Here is a 16,406-nt window from a genome sequence, read left to right as displayed (position 1 = left end):
TGCGAGGGGAACCTTTACCTTTATCTGATCATCTCAAAAGAGATCTTATTTTTTGGACGGGGCCCCTTCTAGGGAAGGGGGCTGGATAACTGCTCGATTGTCTACCTATTCAAAAGGGCCTGATTACTCTCTCTAATTCCCCAGGGTGACAAATGGAGGGTTTTCTTCGACTAACGTTCCTCGGCATTAGGAACAGAAGAACACAGCAGGAAGGGGGTTCTTTTTTCTTTAGTTGAGTTGTCAATTCTTCCTCTCCCCCTTAAGAGTCCTGCCATCTAAAGAAAATGACCCTGCTCTAAAATGGGCCAACAGACTTCTGAGTATTGAATGCGGCTGCAAGGATTTGAACACAAATGCAAGCTTGAGAGGAGATTGGATAACAAAACAGTCAAGTTGTCTGGGAAGCTTGGAAAATAATACAAATTAGACAAGTAATCAATAGCATTCAGGCTTCTAAGTGAACGCCACAGAACAGAAACCTCAAGCTCGTTTAAATTGTGTCTCTGGAAAGTTTCTCTCTATTGCAAACTATAATAACACTTGTTACGGTTTTGTTAAGTGGTATTCCCATTTTGATGGAGATTGTTTACCCAAATAAGGGAGAGAAAGCAGCTGTGATAATTCTTCTTCCAATTCAGCTTTTTATGCATGAAGTAGCTTATTATGAAAGAATTGAGAAATTTTAAGATCCAATATTTCATTGTGAGCCTGATTAATTACACTTCATTAAACTAAAGATTAAAAGGAGTAAAGGCATATAGTTGTAGCTAAACAGCAAATGAAGGATGGATAGGATAATCATTAATGGTTTAGCAGAATTGTTTCGGGTCATCCAGCATCATCTAACAAGGGCTAATGGAATAAAAGAAAACACAACAGGGAATTTAGACCAAATGAATCAGGAACATTTCCTAAAGGACAAGAAATATTTTCTGGGGAAGGGACAGATATTGTTAATATTAGCTTAATCCAGAGTAGGACAATTTCCCAAGCACTCAGCTAGATAAGAAGCCCACCCCTACCCCTTCCCACTCATTTCTCAGCAGTAGCTATGACTGCACTTTGCTCAGCAGTAAATATACTTTCGGTGTTGCACTCAAAGATAATGGGATCAGTAAAAAAAGACAATATGGATTCACAATATGGACCCATCAGACCAAATTTGTATGTATTTGTGTTACAACCCCTGATATGCCCAAATATGGGAGAAAGCTCACTACTCCCCCTTTCTGTCTTTCGGCTCATTACAGAGGACCATCCAGGCAGAAAAACATATTTTTATTTTTAATGTTGCCTTTTTATATTTGTGTTGTATTTGTGCTGATAAATAAATAAAGGGAGACTAGTATAGATCTATTTCAAGCTATTTAGCTCTCATCAGCTAACACAAATACATATCTATTTCCATGTATATATGTATATATGTATATATGTATATATGTATATATGTATATATGTATATATGTATATATGTATATATGTATATATGTATATATGTATATATGTATATATGTATATATGTATATATGTATATATGTATATATGTATATATGTATATATGTATATATGTATATATGTATATATGTATATATGTATATATGTATATATGTATATATGTATATATGTATATATGTATATATGTATATATGTATATATGTATATATGTATATATGTATATATGTATATATGTATATATGTATATATGTATATATGTATATATGTATATATGTATATATGTATATATGTATATATGTATATATGTTAGGATTTTAACCTGCCGTCGGTGGGAGAAGCATCAGAGGGGGTTCGGGAGTTCATGGCTTCCATGATAGCCATGGACCTGACTCAAATGATTCAGGGCCCGACACACGAGGGAGGTCACACCTTGGACCTTGTTTTGTCTCTCGCCAGTGGTTGAGTGATCTGGAAGGAGTGAATTTAACCATCACTCCTCTGTCATGGTCAGATCACTCACTCCTCCGTCTTGACTTCCCTGGTGCTACCCCTCGCTGAGTCGTTGGAGATCCTCCCGATCCGAATTTGACCGAGCACAGGTACGAGCCCATTTAAGGACGTACCTAGTGGAATTGAGAACGGCCAAACGTCAATATTGTGCCGCTCTCATTGCATCCGCAGAGAACGGCCCTGCCGCCCTGTTTCGGGTGTCCCGTTCCCTTCTGTTTCAGAGGCCGCGGGAGGCCCCTTTACAGGGTAGGGCAGAGGAGTTTGGGAAATATCTGCAGGATAAAGTCGCTCAAATCCGGAAGGATTGGGTCCCCTTCAGTGGCCCGGTCGAGACGCCAGTGGCGAGTCTTGAGAAACCTTTTTGGGAGGAGTTTGACTTGGTTGTCATCGAGGATTTGGACAGATTGCGTGGACGACTGCGACCTACCACATGTTTGCTGGACCCGTGTCCCTCCTGGCTTGTACTGGCATCCTGAGAGGTTACACGCGACTGGCTCCTGGGCCTAGTGAACGCTTCGTTGGGTGAGGGGTCTCTCCCGGCCGCCTTGAAAGAGGCGGTGGTGAGACCCTTGCTCAAGAAGCCTTCCCTGAACCCTACGGAGCTGGTCAATTATCGTCCTGTCTCCAACCTTCCCTTTTTGGCGAAGGTTGTAGAGAGTTTGGTGGCTTCTCAGTTTCCACGACATCTGGAGGAGAATGATTATCTAGACCCGCGCCAGTCCGGCTTTCGCCCTGGGCACAGCACAGAGACGGCCTTGGTCGCGTTGGTAGATGATCTCTGGAGGGCCAGAGATAGGGGCTGTTCCTCTATCCTGGTCCTATTAGACCTCTCGGCGCTTTTGATACCATCGACCATGGTATCCTGTTGCACCGACTGGAGGGGTTGGGGGTCCGGGGCACCATTTTGCGGTGGTTCGGCTCCTACCTCTCCGGCCGGACGCAACGTGTGTTGGCAGGGGAGCAGAGGTCGACCCTAAGCCCCCTTACTTGTGGGGTGCCACAGGGGTCGGTCCTCTCGCCACTCCTGTTCAATACATACATGAAGCCGCTGGGTGAGATCATCCGTGGTTTCGGGGTGGGATATCATCTGTACGCTGATGATACTCAGCTGTACATTTCCACCCCGAACCACCCCAACGAGGCCGTCGAAGTGATGTCCCGGTGTGTGGAAGCCGTACGGGTCTGGATGGATGACAACCGACTCAGGCTCAACCCTTCCAAGACGGAGTGGCTGTGGGTTCCGGCTCCCCGGTTCAACCAGATAATTCCATCTCTGGCCATTGGGGGCATTCAACTCGCCCCCGTGGAGCGTGCGCGCAATTTGGGCATCCTCCTGGATGCCAGGCTGTCCATGGATGAACATGTGACAGCCGTGGCCAGGGGGGCGTTCCACCAGGTTCGCCTGGTGCGCCAATTGCGCCCCCTATTGGACCGGGACGCCCTACGCACAGTCACCCATGCACTGGTGACGTCTCGCCTGGACTACTGTAACGCTCTCTACATGGGGCTTCCCTTGAAATGCACTCGGAGACTGCAGTTGGTCCAGAATGCGGCCGCGCGGGTGATTATGGGGAGTACTAAGTACTCCCATGTGACACCTCTCCTGCTTGAGCTGCACTGGCTTCCTGTGGTCTATCGAGTGCGTTTCAAGGTCTTGATTACGATCTTTAAAGCGCTCCATGGCTCAGGACCTAGTTACCTGCGGGATCGTATTCTGCCCCATACATCCCTACGACCCATCCGCTCGCACAGAGAGGGACTTCTCCAGGTGCCGTCCACCAGACAGTGCCATGGGGCGGCGCCTAGGAGCAGAGCCTTCTCTGTGGCGGGCCCAGCCCTGTGGAATGACCTTCCCCCGGATATTAGGACCACTACTGACCTCCCCTCCTTCCGTGTTAAGCTCAAGACCCACCTTTTCCAAATAGCTGGCCTGGCTCAACCATAACTTCGTAACGCTCCTGATGGGTTTTTTAATTTAGTAATTTTATTTAAGGGGATTTTAAATTATGTTTTTAATTGTCTTTCACTTATAAGTCAACTCTCCTCCATGCACATATGTATATGTCTCTGTTCTTTTTGTATATATGTTTGTCTTATGTGTATTTTTATCCGTTTTGATTGTACGCCGCCCCGAGTCCTTCGGGAGAGGGTTGCGGCTAATCAAATAAAATTATTATTATTATTATATGTATATATGTATATATGTATATATGTATATATGTATATATGTATATATGTATATATGTATATATGTATATATGTATATATGTATATATGTATATATGTATATATGTATATATGTATATATGTATATATGTATATATGTATATATGTATATATGTATATATGTATATATGTATATATGTATATATGTATATATGTATATATGTATATATGTATATATGTATATATGTATATATGTATATATGTATATATGTATATATGTATATATGTATATATGTATATATGTATATATGTATATATGTATATATTTATTTATTTATATATTTATTTATATATTTATATATTTATTTATATATTTATTTATATATTTATATATTTATATATTTATTTATATATTTATAACCAAGAGGACCTGTACTTGCATGGTTTAAAATTAACAGACTTATGTTTACTTTACATTATTCTGCTTGTAGTGAAGAGAGATTTCATCTTTTTTTTATTGGCATGTGCCTCTGGAGAGAATTCTTCATTTTTTTTTCCTAGAAATATACTAAGAAAATTAAAAACCATATAAATAAACAGGTAGGTTTATCTCTAGAACTGCTTTCATAAAATAAAAATGTTCAGTTTCAGGGCCAAAAATCAGAAGTCAGCACCTTTCCTGGAAGTGTTCAAATTATTATTTGTTATGGTGGTATGGATCCAGGTCTACATAGCCAGAGAGCACCAACTAGGGACTAATCCTGCAGAATATAATTTAGGCCATTGCTTTCAAAGAACCTTCCAGCAAGGATACCAATGAAGACTCACACATTCACTTATGAGACTTCTACTGTAGATGCAGGGCTTGAAAAAGTCTTTCTAGATGAATGCGTTTTGGTCAGCTTTAAAAGAAATTTGTGAAACACTTTGCAAAGCAATGCTACTTCTGGTGACAATGAAGAGGTAGTCATAAGATGAGTGTTGAAAGAATATATTTCAACTCTATTTTGCATTGATCAGACCTGCCCTTTAGCAGTGGGAACTATACTTTCAGAAGGATTCAGACTAACTGGAATCAGTGTGAAAAGCAACAACACTAATATAATTACAGTAATATACCTGGATGTGTTGGACTTAGACAAAATAGCAAGATATAAAGATATATTAGATGACCAAGGAAAATTAAAAACGAAACAAGAATTAAAAAACCAGGAAATTGACATAGATTGGTGGCCCTATGTGCAACTCTAGTTGAAATACAAAGAAGATACAGAAAACTATGGTTTCAATAGGGAACAACAAGAGCTGGATAAAATATTACAGGGGATGGAGGAAAAAATGATAACAAAAGCATACAACTATTTAATGAGATTCAAAATGGAAGAAGAAACGGTAAAAGAAACCATGATAACTTGGGCAAAAAAAATCAGCTATACCATAGAATTAGAGAATTGGGAAAAAATGTGGGGTAAAAATTATAGATTGACAATTTCAGCAGCATACAAACAAAATTTTTATAAAATGCTTTATCGTTGGCATTTACCCCCAGCAAATAAAATAACACATGGAAGATCTCCTAAGCATATTCGTATGTTCTACAGATATAATAGCAACATCTGTTTTCCACTACCAATTCTTAGAGACCTAACCCTAACCCTATGTGTATTTCATATCTAATGGCATTTTTCTATGTATTTTAGCAGGAAGTATAGATAAGGCAGTCTCGAAATATGAGAATCCTCCTAAGCATATTGATACACTGTTGACAACATATGTTTTACTGGGTGAATTCATGGAGATCTTACATTAACCCTAATTTTAATCACAAATCTAACCTTAATCCTAATTGGAATTTTACTCTAGGGGATTTTTCCATGTGTTTTATCAGTAAACAAAAATAAGGCACTCTCAACAAATGAGAGGTTTCCTATGCCTACCGATAGTCTCCAAATCTATTGGCAATATCCATTTTACTGGGCGAATTCATGGAGACCTTACCCTAACACTAATGACAACCGTTACCCTAACACTAAGTGGATATTCACTATAATGGGAATTTTCCATGTATTTTATCAGGAAATGAGGATAAGGCATTGTCAAAACATGAGAGGCCTCCTAACCATGCCGATACCCTACAACAAAGTTCCTCAACCTTTCCAGCTAGGTGGACCAGCAGAGATAGCAATGGTGGCAGTGGAGGGTGGAAAGCGGGGATGGTTTCATGCACATGCACACACTGCTTTCACAAATGCAGCTGTGTGTGCATGCAGCCACCCTAACTTCTGTGGCCTGGTTCCAAATGGGCTGCAACCCAGCAGAGGGCCTCAGACTGGGGGTTAGGGACTCCTGCTCTATAATTCTATTTACAACATCTGAATTCTCGGCAAAGTAATTCTAACCCTATGTGTGTTTCAAGTCTAATGGGATTTTCCCATGTATTTTGGAAATGCTCTCCTATGCTCCTGCAGGAGTCATGAGTAGAGGAGGTGCCCTATACACCAGGTCTGTCTGGGGCAGAGCATCTCATCCAAACAAAAGATAATAAACCCCTATAACGCAGAAATATTCAATTGTACCCATGCTGTGAATTGACAATGAAGGTTTGGTTTTATTTGAGAAGAGCCTCCTACCCATAGCCACTTTGTCTAACCAGGATTCAGTTGAAACCTATTTTTGCCCCATCCAGACTCACAGAGCATCCAAACATTGCAAAAACATGACTTACTTCCCTCGGGATGAAGATGTAGACTCGGGTATCATCTGCATGCTAGAAAGGATGTTGTACAAAATATGGCCAAGCCCTGTACTTTATTGATATGGTAGGATATAGAATAATAAAAGAAGGCAATTTCCAATGCAATGGTAGAAGAAAGTTTGTAACAATAAGAACAATACAACCCATTACTGAGAGAGATGGTGGGGTTTCCTTCAGTGTTCATGTCAAAGCAAGAGAGCCATCTGGCTGGGTTGCTTTCATTTGGATTTCTGCACTGAGCAAAGGGTAGACATGATGGCCTAAATATCCTTTTCCACCTCAATGGATGTATATTAAATTCATAGCTCTTATCATTTCAACATTAATTTTGATTTCTGTGCAAGCTTTGGTATTTTACGTTGTTTTTTTTAACTGCATTGAGATTCTGAAATTAAAGTGGTGTGGTGTTTTTTTTTCCCCTATCAAAGGGATTAGTTGAAATTTACTCTCTTGGTGTAATTAGTGCATATGGTCCAGCTGTGAAGAAGAAGCAGAGGACTTCTAACTTATTATTAATTAGGCTCATTAAAATGCAAGTAAAAGAAGACTGCCTAAGTAAACAATACCTTATGTCATAAGCCATTATTTGACAATAACTGGTCTTGGTAACAAAAGACAGTCTTTATAGATTGGCTGGGTGCTAGTTAACTGCCCCTGGCTGACATCAAGGACAGGCATGCAAAGTTAGGAGAAGACAATGCTACAATCCTGAAATTTCTTTTCAAATCATTTCATAATATGCCTTGGTGAGGTCAAAGGTTGACAGGCAAATGACAGCTTCTTCCATTACTATAGTATCACAGCAGGTGTACGTCAAGAAAATATTTCCTGGGCCCCCCTGTGATACGGGGTATATGGGTCATTAAAAAAAGTCTATGTTCCTTTTTCCTGTCTTGTTTAAAAAGGATTCAGAAATGGCAAATTTGTAATTAAAACCTCAACGGGGAACAGACCAAGCCTAGGTTATGAAATAGCAGGAAGTGCTGCTTGTAATGATAAGTACAGAACAGATAATATAATGTCTTATGAATAGGCACTGATTTCCAAAAAGGGTGCTGCTATTATATCTTTCATTGTTAAGGAGTGATGCCAAATTTATGATAAGTCAGAGATCCTAAATTACAGCATCACAAATGACGCATTCCAATCAAGGGCTAAAATTCCAACAAACAAAATTGTCCATTGGTGAGGGAGGGTGTATTGTGCCTCCTCCACTCTCCTCCACCCCACTTTTCGTTAGTGCTTCCCTTTTTTTTTTGAAAGTCTATGCACGCTCACGTATAAATCATTCTAGTGATGCAGCCTCCACTATAAATGGATCAAAAGATGCTATTGACAGATGCTGAAATGAGTGTCTACCTTTAACACAGGGTCAATTGATAAGTGTCTGACCTAGACTTTTGACTGACATGAAATGTTGCCAAGCAGGCCTCTTCATTACAACGGATGGAAAACAGCATTGTGGCTGTTTGTTAAAAATAATTGGGAGCGATATTACAGATGGTAATTATTCTTGGAAAGAAACAAAGTTATTTTTTATTAAAAAAATAAGATCAAGAAACTCAATGGTTCTGAGATTTGGAAGATAAAATGTTTATGCAGTAAAGCTTTTCTGGTGTCATTTTATCACTATCATTCCATTCAATCAACAGTCTGTAAGTGGATATAGACATTTTTTTTATCACTGATGTTTGAAAGCCCTCATGTGAAATGAGCAAAAAGTAAAGACTTATGGGCTGAGACACCAAGTTGAAGGCTCCAGAAAAAGAAACATTTTTTTGCAAGAACCTGGCTGTGAAAAGCATGGCTTGATGGCATTGCTGCAATACCTTCTGAGAAGGACTGTTCCCAATTCTGTGACACACTATAAGCAGGACAAAGAAAACAAAAACTAGATGCTGGCGTCATAAAGTTCTTAGCATTGGGGGGAATCAATTGTTTGATTTGGGTTATGGAACTTGTGCAGCCACTGTGGTTTGTCAATTGCTTGTGTTATTGTGTTGAATGAACCTTAGCCGATATGATTATTCAAGATGTTATAACTAAACAAGCCATGGTTTAGTGCAATGGATATCTGTAATATCACTGAGTATAAAATAGATTTTGAGAACAAGGGGAAAAAAACTTAAGTAGGAAAGCCACAGTTGAGATCCTTCAGAACTGATACTGGGCCTGGAAAACATGGTTTAATGAGTTCAGCGCATATACTGTGCTACCAAATTTTAGATTGTCTTACTTTATCAGATCATGGCTATCAGACCAAAGTTTGTGGTGGAAATCTCCAGGACTTATGCTTAAGTGCAAGATTTACAGTAAAGTTTTCACAACAATTATTTAACAATAATTACAGCAAGGGACTGTCCTGTAACAGGTAGGGTATTTTACAGGCCCCCCTCTGTTAAATAAGTCCATGTAGTAGGACCAAGAAGAAGAGTCTTCTCTATGGTGACTCCCTCACTGTGGAGCATCATTTTTGCAAGATAAAATTGGCTCCTACCTTGATACTCTTCTGAAAGACCCTGAAGACATGGTTTTGCCAGTGAACCTCAGGACTCCAAGGTAATATGGAGAGCATCAACAACTATTCTTGGTTGTTCCAGGGGGATGAAGGTTTATTTGTGTGTATTTGGGGATTGGTTTCTGAAAGTCACCGGGAGTCATCATGAGTGAGTTGGGTTGCTATATAAATTTTCTTTATAAATAAATAAAAACTTTACTCACTTCAGAACTTTTCTTTGGCTCATTTGGGAAAACATAATGTTTGGGACGAAATGTTTGCCTACCCAAAAGTTCTCTCACCTTGCTAAAACAGAGGACCTTGACTGTATTTTCAAGGATGTGACAACCTTTGATAAGCCAAATGAGGTAATGAAAGGACAGTTGAGCTCCCAGGCATTATACATTGAGTGGGAAGCTGCCAACTACAGTGGCCCCTAATTCATCTCCATTGTTGGTGGATAATCTGTATATATTACTACAGATCTGTTGGACTGCAGTTTAATTCTTCCTTACTTATTAGTCCTCTTTTCTAAGGATAATGGGAAATGGAGTCCAGAAGCTCTTCAGGTCATTCTGTTTACCCCAAATTTACATAGCTGTCATAGATGCAGAGCCTCTACAGACTGATCAATTTGAATTTATTGCAGGTCCTAATTCTGAAATGCTGTAAGACTATGGGCATCAGTTTTTAGGTGTGCATGAGCCCAGGTTAGAAGATTTAGTGCTAATTTTCACATTACATTAGACAAACCTTAAACAGTTGAAATAGACTGATAGCTTCTCTATGCTGCTGGCATTACTTTCTCGCTTTATGGATTCTTCACATATCTGGGGTCGAGAGCCTGTGGCTCTCCAAAAGTTATTGACTTACAGTTGTAGGGGGCATTAGCAGTGGCCTCCAGAAATCTTTACAATCATATCTTTGGTAGTAGTCTAAAAATTTCCAGGATCTGTATAGCTCTGCACATCAAACTGTGTCACATGTTAAAACTACAATGGCATGGAATTTTGGAAGATATTTCAGTCAAACTGGCTCAACGTCTTCCCCGGTATTTTCTTTTTGTTAAAAAACAAAAAACAAAAAGCCCTCCCCTATTTTGATCTTAGTAGTCCTTGCAAGAAAATATTGCAAAATAAATGTATCTTGAAGATATAAGTTGATTGCCCCAAATTAAGTTACGGTAGCAGATAAATCAGATTGACTGATAAGATCATTGAAAGACAATTACAATAAAGGTAAACATGTGTGAATATAAAAATGTATTTTTTTTAAAAAAATCCGTCCCTTCTCTCCGCCAACGCTGTAAAGCAATGAAATTATTGTCTGATCTTTATAGATTTATGTATTTGAACAATCTAATTGAAAGAATAGAAGCACTTGTGAATCACATTAATGTTACTTTTCTGCCACTTTCATTCATTCAGATGGCCTCCGACTAAATAGAAATTTTAAGCACACTATCCTTCATGTATCATATTCATTAAGAAGACCAAATGGGACACAAGCACATACCCTGTTTCCCCCAAAATAAGACCTCCCCAGATAATAAGCCCAATCGGGCTTTTGAGTGCATGCACTAAAATAAGCCCTTCCCTGAAAATAAGCCCTCCCCAAAAATATTGCAACACAGCAGTAGCCATGAGGTGACCACACTCGCCACCTCCTGCACCTCAAAAATAATAAGACCTCCCCAAAAATAAGACCAAGCGCTTATTTTGGGGGTCAAAAGAAAATAAGACCCTGTCTTATTTTCGGGGAAACACGGTACATACACCAACACACACACACACACACACACACACTCACACCAACCACAAATACATACACAGTTTGCAATAATTGTTGAAAAATCTAGTTCTGGAAACAAGTGTTGGAAAAATCCCAGTAAAAACCGGAAGCTAAATATGCTTTTAATTTATCCACATGAAGAAAAAAAATTGCAAACAAACAGCAGATCAATCACAGATCTGTATTACTGCATAACAAATATGTTAATGTTTATTTCCCTTGGCTAGGAATAAAAATGGTGAACATTATGTACCACAGGAGGGAAATACTGGAATCTGGCTTGGAAACCTCATTAGAGACTAATGTAGCAGTTGGACCCCTAGAAATTATGGTAAGTTGCAAGATAGAATTATGAGTCTGGCACTATCAGCTGGTACATGAGTATTATCTATTGATGGTCAAAAGGCAGGAGTGTTTTATTTTTCAAGTTGCTGCAGATTTCATACTTCTAAAATCTGATTTTCAGTAATCAGGTCTTTATACCTCTGCCAAAGTTGTGAGTTTTGCATTTGTCCTGATGCATTCATCTTCTTGGTTAATAGTTTTTTTTTTAATTAAGAAAAAAACCTCACTTCTTACAATTTATGAAAGAAATGCTGCTGCTGTTTTTAATACCACGCGCTTGCTCCCAATGCCTCCGTGACCTTCCCCCTCCCTTTCCATCACATGCTGACACATCTAGCCTAAATTTGTGTCTTGCATCACCTCAGGATACTCATGGCTAATTTCATTATTTTGGAGAGAAAATGCAAATGAGGCCAGACAGCTGGTGCTTTCCTTGTGGCTAGGAGTGATGGAGAGGCCTGAGGCCTGCCCCATCAGGGGCTCTAATACCCTTTTCCTTAGACAGGCCCCAGTGAGAAGTGAGGAGGGAGTCTGCTCAAGCAGCATGAACAGATGGCAAGGAACAGAAAAAAATGGAGAAGCAAGGGGAGCTTTAGCTATTTGGAAAAAAGTTGTGTCCATGATCTAGGCAGCCCTCTCTGTGCTGGGTTAGGGCAGTTTCTTTGAAACATTTAGCTTTTCGGATTTGCCTTTCAATTCTCAAAAGCTGCTTTCTTGGTGCTAGCCAATCTCAATCAGAATTGGAAGCAAGCACACAAGAAAAAAGACCCCCTTATTATCCATGAGGAAAAGTACATTGTCTTATTAACTATTTTAATTATTTGAAAATTTGAAAAAACATGCTTGATTTAATTATTTTAATTCCTGCAATGGAAATAAAGACTCTTTGCCTGATAAAACTAAGGCAGTCAGATATGTTTACTTCCTGTATTTGCAAAAGCAAATTGCCACAAATTCAGACAATTTCAAAAAAAAAAAATCCTTTATGTGTGAACAGCTCAGTTTCATACTATGCCATTCATTTAGGGATGTGGGTTCTTTTATTTCTTATTGATGGCTTTGAACTGAGCTTCTACACCTTCAAGGTTTGAAAAACAGGACGTTGTATGCAGTGGTGGGTTCCTACTGGTTCGGACCGGTTCAGCCAAACCGGTAGTGGTTTGACGGCCTGGGTCGCTGGAACCAGCAGCGATCCAGGCCTGCCATTCTCCTAAACCTGTTCTTCCGGCAGCGCACTGCCATCATGCACAGAACAATTTTTATTGAACTGTGTATGCGCACACTCTGTGCAACATGTGCACACGTGGTGCAGCCCTCAGTGAACTGACAGTAGTGCCTGCCGGAACCCATCCCTGCATGTATGGTATAGTCCTATGACCCAGATCTCCTAGGCAGAGTCAGGCTTTGATAGAGTCCTTTATTGCTCTGCTAATTCCACAACAAATGGTCCTGAAATGGCTAGTAAAGCTCCAAACCAAACTTCTCTGAAGTCAGCCATCCACAGTTCCACAAATGAAGCCAATATAATCCCCAGAGCCAAATTGCAAAGGCAGATAGGAAGTCCAAAAACAAGAGTGCCTTTTCACAGAGCAAGGTTTGTAGGTCATACACAAAATTCCAGGTCCATAGGGCAAAGTCAAGACGGCACAAAGGCTCAAAATCCAAGGCTCAAATTCCACAGGCAGAAACATGATACAAGACAGAGTTTCCCCTAGGCTGGGAAAGCAAAAACAATTGTTCCCAAAAAAGACAATTTCCCCCCTCCCTCGGCTCTGTTTAAGTCAACTCAAGCCAGGTGTTCCTTGTGAGGTGGGGCTAGACCAGAGGTAGTATTCTATCGGTTCAACCGGATTGCCCAAATTGGTAGTGGAAATAGCGGGTGGCTCTGCCTACCCACACCCGGCCATATGGCATTCCATGTATGCCCGTTTTCCCCCCAAAAGTGCAAGCGTGGAATGATCTGCACATGCATGGAGGTGGCGGGTGCACGCTCACATTTGCGAACTGGTAGGGAAGGTAAATGTATACCACCCCTGGACTGGATGACCTTCTCCCGAGCAGCCTTACAGATCTTCCTTGAGCTTGCCACCACTCTACACTCAGGGCCCTTGGATCAAGTGGGGGAGACAGCTGTTTCTCTTTTTTTTTTGCAAAAAAAATTTATTGGTTTTAAAACATTTATAGGGAAAAAGTAAAAGGGTACATAGAAAATTTTGGTAGCTCCCATGTTAGTAGTAGAAATCCCTCCAAATCTCACGCTTCTACAATTTTAAAAATAACATATAAAAGATAAGCATAAACAGAATTCTTACTTTATATCAACCAGGTGTTCAATCATCTCTTTCTTTGTCACTTTCTAGTATATCAACAATTAGAATAATATTTCAGATAATTTATTTTTGTGACCTGAGCCTTTTCAATATTGCTCCCTCCTCCCTGTCCCCAGGTGGAGCCATAGCCCTCCCCTTCCCCATGTCTTGTACATTGCTGCCTTTTTAATAAAGGCTTCGGCCTCATCCACTGTCTTAATCCTAATTCGGCTTCCCTCCCAGAAAATCAGCATTCCTTCTGGCAATAACCATCTAAACCAAATTCCTCTATTGTATAGTTTCTTTGATAAGGAAGAATATGTCCTCCTTTTCTCTCTTATCTTTTTCGGAATTTGCTTTAGAATGGTAATTTCTTTATCTCGGTATTTTAAAGGTCCCTCCCTTTGGGCCCCTAGCACCTCATCTCTCGTGGTCCTCCTGAGAAATTTAACATGTACCTTGGAACATTATGGGTTCTGGCATATGCTGAATTAATTCTATAAACCAGGTCCATATCCCACCACATCTGTTCTTTGTTTCTCTTAAGGTATTCTGCTAAAATTGTGCTCATAATATCTTTAAGATCTTCATTTTCTGTTCTAAATTTCCCTTTCGGACCTCCTTAACCTTTTCCCCCATCCCAGCTGCCCCCTCCTCCAGCACCACAATTCTTTGTCTATTTTCTGTTATGTTATGTTGTACCCCTCTGAGTTCGTCTTTGAGATCTGCCACTTCCTTCCTCAGTTCGTTTTGACCTCTCATAATTTCCTGAAACATTTGGTTGACAGATCATTCTTTTGAGCTCTCTCCAGCTGCTTCTTTTTGTAGCAATGAAGTAATTTTCGGCTGCTAGGTACTTGGACTGGAAGTCACTGAGGCGGGAGCCGATAGTGACTTGCCCGTTGGTGGTTTCTTAGGTCCCATTGTCTAAGTTCAGAGATGGTAAATCTTTTACAAAGAAAATGGCGTCACTGGAGCATGCAGCCGGGCTGGTCCAAGGTAGCAGGCGAATCCGAAAGTGAAAAGTTAATTCTCCTTCACTGTTCCAAGACACAGAGGTACACCAGAAAGAGAGAAACCAAATAATCAAAATCCAGAAAGTCCATGTAGCCGAAGAGTTCCAGAGCACCCTCAAGGGAGGTATTAAAAGATGCCAGAAATTATCATTTTTTTCCTCAAGGTAGTTTCAAAAGGCAGATTTATAAGTACAAAAATGAGAATGGAGGGGAGCCATCTTGACTCCTCCTTTTCGCAAGGAGAAGAGCAAAAGTTTTGATTTTTAAAAACAGCTCAGCAAGCACTCTTGCAACTGTGATTTCAGTCTTTCTCGCATAGTTAATTCAAGTGGAAAGTCAGCCTTTGTTCTCTCTCCATTCCAATGTAGAGAGAGAGAGAGTTTAAATGCCGCTTTGTCCGAGGGTGGGGTTAAGAAAGAAAAAAACTCCCCCCTCTAATCTTCGGTTTTAAATAGATTGAACAGGAATTTACGATAGTCTGCTGCTTATCCGTTACCGATAGTTGAAGAGATTAGGAAGGATCCTCCATGACCAACATTTCAGCCATACTTCCTTTGATTAACTTATTCCTCCTAGAACCCATTCAGCGAAGGGGCAAGCATGCCCCCCCTTCTGCTCCCTGGCTCCTGGGGCGAAGCTGGAAAACCACCCACCGGCTGCCGCCGAATCTGGGAGGTTCCAACAAGCCGCCCTATGGCAGGGGACCCCTCCAAGGCCCCCTGTGCTCCTGAATGGAGCCCACTGAGAAGACAAGCGGCAGACGAAACATCCATCTCCTGCAAGGACCGGAAGTCGAATGAAAGCTGTTTCTCATCAGAGGAGATCTGCCGCCTCTCACCACCAGTACCTGCCTGCAGCTGATCCTCCCTCATGTCTGTGAGGGCAGGCAGCTTCCTGTCTAGTTGATCCTTTCCCCCAATGCCCGAGGGTCATGAAACAGCATTCTATAGCAATCTAATTTTTGGAAAGAAGTGAGAGGATAATATTATATGTAAATATCAAAGAGCCATGGTGGCTCAGTGATTAGAATGCAGTATTGCAGTCAAATTCTGCCGACTGCAAGCAGTTTGATTATCACCGGCTCAAGGTTGGCTCAGCCTTACATCCTTCTGAGGTTGGTAAAGTGAGGACCCAGATTCTTGGAGGCAATACCTGATTCTGTATATCACTTAGAGAGGGCTGTAAAGCACTATGAAGTGGTACATAAATCTAAGAGCTATTGCTATACTACAAGATATCCTTTCCAATGCCTTGTTTTGTAATGAATCATAGAGCATATTGTTTTAAAAGAAGGAGGTGAATCAGGTCAGTGTAGACTCAGAATTCTAAAAAAAAAACAGTTGTCCCTTAAATCTGAGCCTGGGAAAAGTTGTTATGTGGATTTGTTATGAACTGAATCACATGCTTTTAATTCTGTAAGTTTTGGATTAAAAAGAAGAAGAACAATTCAAAGTGGGAACTTGTTTATCTATAAGAAAGCCCAGGCATTTTCTCTAACTACATAGAAACCAAAGGAAATAAGTAACTGGTTTATAAAAATTATCAGAACTCAGTCTTTCAAG

The sequence above is a fragment of the Natrix helvetica genome (assembly GCF_964273705.1).
Source record: "Natrix helvetica genome assembly, chromosome: 2".
NCBI classification, from domain to species: Eukaryota; Metazoa; Chordata; class Lepidosauria; order Squamata; family Natricidae; genus Natrix; species Natrix helvetica.
Note: the sequence above shows the minus strand (reverse complement) of the source record.